This window comes from Sapajus apella, unplaced genomic scaffold (genome assembly GCF_009761245.1).
Source record: "Sapajus apella isolate SASKATOON/1434 unplaced genomic scaffold, GSC_monkey_1.0 scaffold35, whole genome shotgun sequence".
Classification (NCBI taxonomy): domain Eukaryota; kingdom Metazoa; phylum Chordata; class Mammalia; order Primates; family Cebidae; genus Sapajus; species Sapajus apella.
The window spans coordinates 11,985,186-11,997,542 of NW_022436975.1; the positions used below are offsets into that span (position 1 = coordinate 11,985,186).

Here is a 12,357-nt window from a genome sequence, read left to right on the forward strand (position 1 = left end):
TTGAGATTATGAACTCATGGATTGTATATGTACAGATACACTGTGAGTAAACATGTTCTTCAGCTTTGTCTGCTGAGAGGGCCCAGCAGCAATGAGCGTACCAACTGCTCAATACCGGTTTCTAAATAGCAATCTCTAATAAAGGGAGCTAGGGCTCATTAGAAAAATTATTTTCTGGGTTGGGGCAGGGAAATTAGAAAATGAGCCTGGAATATCTTGTGTTGCCAGAGAAAAGTAAGGAATTGTTCATAAAAGGAAGGGGCAGAGAGGAGTCAGACAAAAGGACACTAATAAACACGCTAGAAATGGATGGTAAACCAGGGAGTGAGATAAATATCCATGAGTTTACATTAATATGAATGATTAAGTAAATGGGAAAGGCGCAGCTCTTCCTTATATGCATACCAGTCAGTAAAGAAAGATAAAAGGGATGATGGAAACAGAAAATCTACAACACAGCCACTGTTAAAGGCAGGAATCAATGAATACTAAAATTCATGGGCAAAAGCATGAGAAAGGTTATGTGTACAAGCTGAGTATCTCCTCACAAGCTATTTTTGCGAAAGGAGAAATACTAACAACAGTGGAGAGACCGGGCAGACACCATCATCAAGTCCTCAGGAAGATGTGAGGATGCCACCTAACTTCTCAATGGGGTGCACTGAGAAGAACACGATTCCATGGCATTGTGAAAAATGTGTCACCTCAATCCAGTCATGAGGAAACCTCAAACTCAAATTGAGCAACATTCTACAAAGTAGCCAACACTCTTCACAACCAGAGGTCATGAAAGTTAAAGAAAGAATGAGGAACTGTCAGAGACTAGAGGAGATAAGGAGCCATGGCAACTAAATGCAGTGCACAATGCTGGACCCAGGAAAGGGCATTAGTGGGAAAACCGGTGAAATAGGAATATGGCCTGCCGATTAGTTAGCAGCATTTTAATCAGTGTTAATTTCCTGGTACTGATCATTGTTCCTATGGTTATGTAAGGAATCCCACTTTGGAAGGCCGAGGTGGGTAGATCATGAGGTCAAGAGATCGAGACCATCGTGGCCAACATGGTGAAACCCTTCTCTACTGAAAATACAAAAATTACTTGGGCATGGTGGCACGTGCCTGCAGTCCCAGCAAATCGGGAGGATGAGGCAGGAGAATCGCTTGAACCCAGGAGGCAGAGGTTGCAAATGAGCCGAGAACATGCCACTGCATTCCACCTGGGCGACAGAGTGAGACTCCATCTCGAAGAGAAAAAAAAGCTAATATTAGATAGAGGCGGGTGACAAGTGTATGGAAACAGCCTTTAAGACTTTTCTGTAAATCTAAAATTATTTTAAAGAGTAAGTTAAGAAATCATGAGGCCTGCAAAATTCAATGTAGTCCCAATAAGATTGTAGTGGCCTTATTTTTCCTTCTATTCATGCTGATTTCTTGCCTCACACAATTGTCCCTGTCTTCAAATATTGCCCTCATAATTAGCTAAAAGAATACACTCTCAAAGCAAATATTCTTTCTCAAATTCTTTGTCAAAAGTACCAGAACCAAAATACATGCCCTTATTGAGCTTGTAAGCCAATGTTTATTCTCATGGATAAAACATATGAAGTCTCTGAGGAATTGCATTATTGCCCTATTTTAAGAGTACAGTGCAGATTGAAAATTTTTTAAAACTAGATGGTTGTGTCTGTACTGAACATGTAAGATAATTTACTTGTCATTATTCCCTAAACAATACAGTATAACAGCTGTGTATATAGCATGTGCATTATGTTAGATATAAGTAATCTGGAAGTGATTTAAAATATACAGGAGAATGTGCATAGGTTGTATATAACTATCACTTTATATCAGAGACGTGATACCCATGGAGTTTGGTATCCTCAGGCGTCCTGTAACCAATCTCCAGCACATACCAAGGAGCAGCCATCTAGGTCCATAGCAGATGCAATTAATTAAAACGAAGTCACACTGGAGTAGGGTGGGCCACTAAGCCAACATAACTGTGTCCTTATAAGAAGATGGCCCTGTGAAGACAGACACACAGGGAAAACGTCATGTGAGGCCAACACAGAGACTGGAGTTACACAGCTGCAAGTCAAGGAACACTGAAGATTGCCGGCTGCCTGCCAAAAGTTAGGATGAGGCAAGGAAGGACTTCCCCAGGTTTCACAGGGAGCACGGCCCTGCAGATAGCTTGACTTCTGGCCTCCAAAATGGTGAAAGAATAAATTTCTGTTGCTTTAAGTCATAGAAGCTATGGCAGCCATAGAAATGAATACACCCCTTATGCCCTGTGAACAAAGACATTGGTTCTGCTGGGCTGTCTGTGTACCTGCAGTGAAAGGGCACGTCACAGCCGGGGGCTATGGGAGGCGAAAGCTGCTGCACTGCCTGGCATGTGTAGAGCTCAACTTGGCAGAAGCCAACTTAATCTCTAGAAATATTATTTTTACATCCTCCAGCTTCACGATAATTTAATCTGTATACCAAGGGGCTATTCAGAATATCCAATATCAGTACATAAGAGAGTCCATAAAAATCATATGTACCACACATAGGACTTCATTGATATAATATTAAAGACACCTTTTTTAATGTGACTTATGCCCAGAATTCAGTCTAAAATTGAAGCAGGTGTCAAAGGTACACAAGTGTCGTCTTACAATGATTATGATGGTGACAATGACAATGGAGAAATAACACAGATTCCAGAAATGATTCCCTTTCTGTTGTAGAAATGAGTGATTCAGAACGAATTCTAGAATGGGTGTGTGCTTTGGTGAGATCCCGAAGTCATTTGTGATCATTTGAATATTGCTAACAAGGTAGGGAGCGTCGATGACAAGAGTGAAGATGACTTGCTGGAGGGTGAGGTAATCACTCGGGAGAAGGCCGCTGCAGTCTTACATTTGACAATTAATTTTGCATTAAAATGGCCACATTACAGTCCCCAGGAGATGCTGCTGCCGCACAGAATTCGCATTTACAGAACGTGGTAAATGACCACCGCATCAGCCCCGTGCTGCCTCTTCGCCTCTGTGTGTGTGTGTGTGTGTGTGTGTGTGTGTGTGTGCGTGTGTGTGTGTGTGTGCTGTCTTAGGAGCTGCCCAGGTGTGAGTTATCCATGCTTCAGGTCATATCTTTCCCTCAAGCAGGTGATTTCTCTTAAAGCATTGATACTCAACATCCTCTTTGCAGTTAGTAGTATAAAAGCATTTATTAACGACTGTAATCATAGATGGTTCTGTTAGAGACTGTAGCCGAAAAATTACTTATCCCTAGGATCTAGCCTATAAAAATGTATTATCTAAAATGATCATGAGTTTATTTCATGGGACCAGCCAATACAAGATGGGTGAGGTATTTGTACAGATAATATGCATTTGAAGGTTGAAGAGCAGGGATTATTATACAGTGTAGTATTGCTTGGCTAGAACAGCCATAACAAAGTACAACAGACCACGGGGCTTAAGCAGCAGAAATTTATTGTCTCACAGTTCTGGGGACTGAGAGTCCAAGATCAAGGTGTTGGCGGATCAGTTCCCTCTAAGGCCTCTCTCCTTGGCTTGTAGATGGTCATTTTTTTCTATCTCGTTATAGCATCTTACCTTTGTGTGGGTCTCTATGTCCAGATGTCCCCTTCTTATAATGACACCAGTCATACTAGGGCCCACCCTGATGACCTCCTTCTAACTTGACTGCACTGTAGAGACCTCGTCTCCAAATACTGTCACATTTTCTGGTACTGGAGTTTAGAAATTCAACATATGAATTGGGCAGAGCACAATTCCGCTTATAAAAAATGTAATTGTAGATGGTCCATTTTAGAGAGTCAAAAAAGGAAGCCCTCAGCTCCTTCCTCAGCCCAGGAAGGCTTTATGATGAAGGTAGGATTCAGGAAACATTATGTATGACACAAACAGGCAAGGTGTAAAGACTGTGAAGAATGCTTCCTTCATGTTTATTTTCATCTGTGTCTGCTGAATCTAGAGAAAAGCTCAGCACGTAGAATATCAATCCCCTTCCTAACTGTGGGTGTCTTACCACCTGATCAACACTCGCTAGGCATGTGAGCTCTTTGCCCCTGGAGCCTCTGTGATGTCACAAGGCCGGCAGGCATGTCTCCACTGTGTCGCCTGGTCCAAGGGCCACATGTCATCCTGCGAGGCAGAATGTCACATGGTGACATTCCTCAAAACATGGCAAGTGCAGTAGTGCCAGCATTCCTAATTATTCTTGCCTTCCCGCTCCTTTCTTGGTCTCTCACTTTCATCCAGGCTAGAGTGCAGTGGCACCATCTCAGCTCACTGCAGCCTCGACCTCCTGTGCTCAATCAATCCTCCTGCCTCAGCCTTCTGAGTAGCTGGCACTACAGGCACAGCCCACCACGTGCAACTAGTTTTTGTATTTTTTGTAGGGATGAGTTTTCGCCATGTTGCCCAGGCTGGTCTCGAACCCCTCAGCTCAAGTGATCGCTTACCTTGGTCTCCCAAAGTGCTGGGATTACAGGCGTGAGCTACCATGAGTAGTCCTTTATCAGTCTTGAATGCTTTTTTTTCCTTCTTTCTTTTTAAACTGACATGAAAGTCACATAATGTAAAATCAGCCATTTTAAAATGGACAATTCCGTGGCATTTAGTACATGCACAATGTGTGTAACCACCATCTCTATCTGGTTTTAAAATTTTTTCATCACCCCAAAGGGGCCCCCATTCCAGAATTTACCCCACAGTACCCCTCCACCCAGCCCCAGGCAACCATCATCTGCATTCTGTCTCTATGGAGCTACCTGTTCCGGATATTCCATATAAATAGAATCTTATGATAGGTGACACTTTGTGCCTGCCTCCTTTCATTTTGCATAACATTTCCAAGCTTCATCCACACTGTAGCTGTGTGGGTACTTCATTCCTTTTTACAACTGAATTTTACACTACAAGTTGCTTATGCATTTTTTCACCAGTGGGCATTTGGGCAGTTTCCCCCTTTTGGCTGCTCTGACCAGTGCTGCCGTAGACATCATGTATGTGTCTATCTGATGATCAAATAGCACTTGTCTGATTTTTCTGAATTGAAATAAAAACAATCCTTTAATTTTTTATTTTAAAATTAACATTATGCAAGCATATAGTTTTTTTAGAAACTGGATAGTATTACAAGGCTTGTAATAAGAAAGCACCCCCCCTCATTTTGGACCCACCTCACACTTCCCTCCCCAGGGCTCTCAGCCCTGTTTCTTACCTACTCCTTCCTCCGCGTTGGGCATCCCTTGTCTGAAGCCAATGGCCCCAAACTCGACCTCCATCTCCCGTGTGAGGAGGGCGGGTGGCTGAATCCCTGGCTATGTGGCGTTTGGAGGGAACCCAGAGGCAGCCCCACACCTCGGCTCACTTCCTCTGGTGACTGCAACCTGTTCACCGACATTTTGCTCCGCTAAGTCAAATATTTGTTGGCATTTCTTGTACACTGCTATCTCTTCTCCTATTCTCTTTGCCCTGTGTGTTTGTACATTTTATTCCCTTGATGGCATTTATTGAGGTCTTGTGGAGGTGATAAATGCATGTGTTCAATACACCTTGTTTAACTAGAAATCCAGTACATTCCTTTTTAACAATAACTTCATCTTCCTTTTAAGTTGTTAAAATGCAACATGTTTGCTGGCAAGAAACAACAACAACAACAACAAAGCTTAAGAAAGGAGAACATTTAAAAACTACTCACCACATCTAGATTCTCCACAAACCCAACGCTGAGATGATTTGGGTGCCAATACTTTTGCTGGGAGGTGATCCCAGGAAGCAAGGTGAAGGAAAGCAGAAATGAGATGGGGAAGGGAAAAAGCTCACGAAGGTGTTGCCACTGCTATAAACGTTACTGCTATCAGTCCCTGGTGCTCATTTTCCTGGAGACCCTCTGAGACAGTGGGAAGGACACAGCTAGCAAAGGGCACCTTCTGTCATCGGTGGGGTGTTCTCCTGGGACATCAGCTCCTCAGCACTCTGCTCTGCCCTATACACTGGCCAGAGATGCCCTTGGGCAGACAGACTAGGAAACTCTTGGGAACTCGAGATGGTGACACGAGGATGGGCCAGGGTACAAACAGCATCTGCTCAAAAGACTGAGCCGGGTGAGGTGGCTCACGCCTGTAATCCCAGTACTTTGGGAGGCCAAGGCAGGTAGATCACGAGGTCAGGAGTTCAAGACCAGCCTGGCCAATATGGTGAAATTCTGTCTCTACTAAAAATACAAAATTAGCCAGGCATGGTGGCACACACCTGTAATCCCAGCTACTTGGGAGGCTGGGATTACAGTAGAGAATTGCTTGAGCCCAGGAGGAGGAAGTTGCCATGAGCCAAGATCATGCCACTGCACTCCAGCCTGGGCAACGAGCAAGACTCTGTCAAAAAAAAAAAAAAAAAAAAAACCACCCAGAGAAAACAGCATCTTGCTGGATTTCTTTCTGGTTTCCTTCCATGATTATGTATACATGCCTTAAGTGACAGTGAGGACACTGCCTTCTTCCCCACTTACTTTGCATAAAACCTTCCAACATTGTTACATAGTTGTAACGATTAGGAGTGTTCAGATATGGGCTCTACCACTTACTAGCAAGAAATTGCATCCCCTCACTGGGTTCCTCAGCTGTAACATGAAAGGAATTATCTCCCTGCCACATACAGATGTGTGGGGATGGTGAAACGCACTGTAGCATGTCAAGTTCTTAGAAATCTGCTTGGCACATGCTAATCACTGGACAAATGTTAGCTCACTGTCATGCTGCACAATTTTGATGGCTGTGCAGTATTTTTTTAGCAGCTAATATTTATTGAGCGCTTATTATGTACTAAGCATTTTACATTAACTAACTTAATCCTCCCAAAAAGTCTGTGAGCTGATCTATCATCCCATTTTACAGACTGAGAAACTGAGACCAGAGAAGTTATTAAGCAATTTGCACAAGAGCACAAGGCCAGTAAATCAGGAAACTAGTATTTGGCATCAGACAGTCTTTGCCAGCCTACAGCTATGAATAAAATACAGTTGCCACAGAATTTTCTTGGAGGATGTCCTCTTAACCCACATAGGAATGTGGAGAGGAGTAGAAACAACACGAACATGCTGTGATTATTGTTGATCAACAATGTGTATTACATTAACAGAGAGAACAAGAACAGATAGTTCATCTGTTAAAACTACATTCCAGGCACTTTACACTCAGGCAAGGCATACTTCTGTTTTCTTAACAAAATTCATGGCCCCCAAATTCATCTTAGAAAACACCTTTGGTCAGTGTTAGAGAGTGAAATCCTCAGGTCCGGCTTTCGGCTGTGGAGGAGGTTCCAGAGAAGGGGTGGAACCTTTGGGCTGCACGGTATTTCATTGTGAGGGTATCCTATAATTTATTTAATCATACCTTCCTATTGATTATTTAGATTTATAAATAATTTAGGCAAAACCATTAACGCGCAGTTATTATCTTCAGAGATCAATCTTTGGGGACATCAACAACTCTTTCACTTGAGCCCAGGTGTTCCAGACTGCAGTGAGCTGTGATCGTGCCACCGTACTCCAGTCTGGGTGACAGAGTGAGACACTGTCTCTAAAAATAAAAAATAAAATAAAATACGAAGATTTCTTTAGAACACATTCTTAGAAATGGAATTACTGGTTCATAATGCATAGAGTTTGTTAAAGATTTTACATCTGTATAATTTCCCTCCAGAAATATGCCCTCCAATTTATACTCCAATCAGACTTCGAGAATGTTCTGTTTCCTGCACTCTATTACCAATAGTGGATTTTTTTTTTATTTGAAAAATATATTTTTGGCAACTTGATGAGCTCATATTTTGTTTTAATATCATTTATTAAGCAGTTAATCCTTTCTTCAGTACATTTAAATGCTTTCATTTCAGGCAACTTTCATATGCATATTTGAATCTGTTTCTCAAATTTTTATTGTGCCATGGATTCTATATTCTAGGCTGCTGCCACCATTTGAGACCCTCATACTTCTCTTGGGATTTTAGAAAATTGAGGTAAATGTATGGTTTAATTTGGGGGAAATTGATATTGTTATAATAGTAAGTGTTCTCATCCAGAAGCAAGAAGATATGCCCTTCCATGCAACAAGGACTTTTTTTTTTGAGACGGAGTCCCACTCTGTCACCAGGCTAGAGTGCAGTGGCACAATCTCAGCTCACTGCAACCACCACCTCCCAGGTTCAAGTGATTCTCCTGCTTCAGCCTCCTGAGCAGCTAGAATTACAGGCACGTGCCACCACGCCCAGCTAATTTTTGTATTTTTAGTAGAGACACGGTTTCACCATGTTGGCCAGGATGGTCTTGATCTCTTTTCCTCGTGATCTGCCCGCCTCAGCCTCCCAAAGTGCTGGGATTACAGGTGTGGGCCACCACGCCTGGCCAGAACTTTTTTTTTTTTTTGAGCAGGAGTCTCACTCTGTTGCCCAGGCTGGAGTGCAGTGGCGCAATCTTGGCTCACTGCAACCTCTGCCTCCTGAGTTCAAGCAATTCTCCTGCCTCCCTAGTAACTGGGATTACAGGCGCCCACCATCACGCCTGGCCAATTTTTTTGTATTTTTAGTAGTAACAGGGTTTCACCATGTTGGCCAGGCTGGTCTCAAACTCCTGACCTCAGATGATCCACCTGCCTCAATCTCCCAAAGTGCTGGAATCACAGGCATAAGCCACCACATTCGGCTGCAAAAAAGACTTTTTAAAAACATTTAGAGATAATGACATGTATTCCAGAAACACTTCTGTTTTAAGGATCTCTGTTTTCCAAATCTAAAATTCATTTTGTTCTACATTTTCAAATTTAGTTCATTTTAGGAAGGAAATTTCTGCCTGTTTTTATTTTTTGTTTGATCAAATCTAAGATGTTCTATAATTTCTACTAACTCTCATTTTCATCAGTTCTTATTTATTTTTATGTTCAACTTCTTGTTTTCTATACATCTTGTAGTTTATTATTTTAAAAAATAGTCTTTCTTGGCCAGGCACGTTGGCTCATGCATGTAATCTCAGCACTTTGGGAGGCCAAGGCGGGTGGATCACTTGAGTCCAGGAGTTCAAGACCAGCCTGGCCAACGTGGCAAAACCTCGTCTCTAGTAAAAATGCAAAAATTCACTGGGCATGGTAGTGTGCACCTGTAATTCAAGCTACCTGGGAGGCTGAGGCAGAAGAATCGCTTGAAGCCAGGAGGCAGAGGTTGCAGTGAGCCAAGATGGCACCACTGCACTCCAGCTTTAGTAAAAGAGTGAAAAAAAGTAAAAACAAATAAAAATAAAATAAAACAAAAATAAAATAGTCTTTCTCTTATTTTAGCTATAAAATGTCATCCAGGAAGAAACAGCAAATATTCACTCCATAAGCATTTGATTCAATTCAATATGAATGAAAATTCTCAAATGCTGAGTATTTGCCAGGTAAATATAGCAAATCATATAAATGTGCTATTTGATAATATAATATTCTTTTATACTTATCATCCAAATCATTGAGAAATAGTAACTGTCGGGATCATTGCTTGTGGCTCAATATTTTCCACATTGAAACCCTGCCCGGTAAGCTGGCTCTTATTGACTTATTTTAAACTTCTTCTCAAGATAAATTGTCCTTGGTTAGCTCTGTGGCCTGTTCTTTCTGCTCCCGGGATTTGGTGAGAATATGTTCTTTCTGTAGGCCACCTACATACCACACTTCACAAAGAAGGCTTTCAGCCCTCTTTCTCCTCCCTGCCTTGGTGCTTCTGACCTTCTCAGTGCCCCTGGACCGGACTTCCTGCTCCTCTCCTCTCCAGGCTTCTTGCCAGGTCCCCGGGATGTGCGCTCTAGCACCACGTGAAACTGCAGGAAACTAGAAACAGCATGAACTTACCAATAAGGGAATTTTAAAGTAAAATTTCAATTGATTCTGCAACTAACTAGCATATGATCTTGAGGGAGTTAGTCAATCTTTTCATGCCTCAGTTTTCTTAATCAAATGAAGATACTGATAATACCTATTCTATGGGATGGTTATGATGATTAAATGCACTAATACTTATAAAGCAGTAGAAGAATACTTCATCCACCAAGCAATATATATGTGTTGGTTAAAAAGAAAGAAAAAAAGGGGAGAAAAATCTAATGATGTTCAGATTAGTTCTGGCTATTGTAACAAAAATACATCTTTTCTTTTTTTTTTTTTTTTTTTTTTTTTTTGGAATGGGGTTTTCTTCTTGTTACCCAGGCTGGGGTGCAATGGCGCGATCTCGGCTCACTGCAACCTCCGCCTCCTGGGTTCAGGCAATTCTCCTGCCTCAGCCACCTGAGTAGCTGGGATTACAGGCACGCGCCACCATGCCCAGCTAATTTTTTGTATTTTCAGTAGAGACGGGGTTTCATCATGTTGACCAGGATAGTCTTGATCTCTTGACCTCGTGATCCACCCGCCTCGGCCTCCCAAAGTGCTGGGATTACAGGCGTGAGCCACCGTGCCCGGCACAAAAATAATCTTAAACAACAAACATTTATTTCTCACAATTCTGCAGGGCAGGAACTCCAAAATCAAGGTATTGATGTATCTGGTGTTGAGAGACAGCTTCCTTTTCATTGTTTCTTCAGATGGCCAAGAACTCCATCTCTAGCTTTTTTGTTTTCTTAAAAGGATGTTAATCCCATCATAAGGGTCCCACCCCCATGACTTCATCCAACCCAAATTTCTCAAAAACCCCGCCTTCTAATACCATCTCACTTTGAAGTAGGGTTTCAACATATGAATTTCAGGGTGAGGCACAAACTTTCAGTCCATACCACATGGAATACTAAAGAATGGTTTAGAAATCAGGGTTCTCTAAGGCTGGGCGCAGTGGCTCATGCCTGTAATCCCAGCACTTTGGGAGGCCAAGGTGGGCAGATCATCTGAGGTCAGGAATTCGAGGCCAGCCTGGCTAACATGGTGAAACCCTGTCTCTACTAAAAATACGAAAAATTAGCTTGGTGTGGTGGTGGGCACCTGTAATCCCAGCTGTTTGGGAGGCAGAGGCAGGAGACTTGCTTGAACCCTGGGGGAGGAGGTTGCGGTGAGCTGAAATTGAGCCACTGCACTCCAGCCTGGGCGACAGAGCAAGACTCTGCCTCAAAAAATAAAATAAAATAAAATAATAAAATCTTGGCTCTCTTTCCCTAAGCAGCCTGAGGTAATCTGTGAAAATGGTTCACTATTCACTTGATCCGGAGAACCCCACAAAGTCATGCAAATCAAGAGGTTCCAATCTTCGTGTTCACTTTAAGAACACACGTGAGGCCGGGCGCGGTGGCTCAAGCCTGTAATCCCAGCACTTTGGGAGGCCGAGGCGGGTGGATCACGAGGTCAAGAGATCGAGACCATCCTGGTCAACATGGTGAAACCCCGTCTCTACTAAAAATACAAAAAATTAGCTGGGCATGGTGGTGTGTGCCTGTAATCCCAGCTACTCAGGAGGCTGAGGCAGGAGAATTGCCTGAACCCAGGAGGCGGAGGTTGCGGTGAGCCGAGATCGCGCCATTGCACTCCAGCCTGGGTAACATGAGTGAAACTCCGTCTCAAAAAAAAAAAAAAAAAAAAGAACACACGTGAAACTGCCCAGGTCATCAAGGGTATGCATATATGAAAAGCCACGAAGTATCTGAAAGATGTCACTTTACAGAAACAGTGTGTACCATTCCGACGTTACAATGGTGGAGTTGGCAGGTGTGCCCAGGCCAAGCAGCGAGGCTGGACACAAGGTCGGTGGCCCAAAAAGAGTGCTGAATTTTCGCTGCACATGCTTAAAAATGCAGAGAGTAATGCTGAACTTAAGGGTTTAGATGTAGATTCTCTAGTCATTGAGCACATCCAAGTGAACAAAGTATCCAAGATGCGCCTACAGAGCTCACGGTCGAATTAACCCATACGTGAGTTCTCCCTGCCACGTTGAGATGATCCTTACTGAAAAGGAACCGATTGTTCCTAAACCAGAAGAGGAGGTTGCCCAGAAGAAGAAGATATCCCAGAAGACACTGAAGAAACAAAAACTTATGGCATGGAAGTAAATTCAGCCTTAAAATAAATGCAACTAAAAGGAAAAAAATAAAATAAAATCTTGGTCAGGTGCTTATGCCTGTAATCCCAGCACTTTGGGAGGCAAAGGCAGGCAGATCACCTCAGTTCAGGAGTTTGAGGACAGTCTGGCCAATATGGTGAAACCTCGTCTCTACTAAAACTACAAAAAAAAAAAAAAAAAAAGATTAGCGGGACATGGTGGCAGGTGCCTGTAGTTTCAGCTACTCAAGAGACTGAGGCAGGAGAATTGCTTGAAACTGGGAGGTGGA

General features: G+C 42.7%; 1 pseudogene; it reads left to right on the plus strand.

Annotated features, from left to right (window-relative positions):
- Positions 1-11,160: 11,160 nt before the first annotated feature.
- Positions 11,161-12,109, plus strand: LOC116563518 (annotated as a pseudogene).
- Positions 12,110-12,357: the final 248 nt, after the last annotated feature.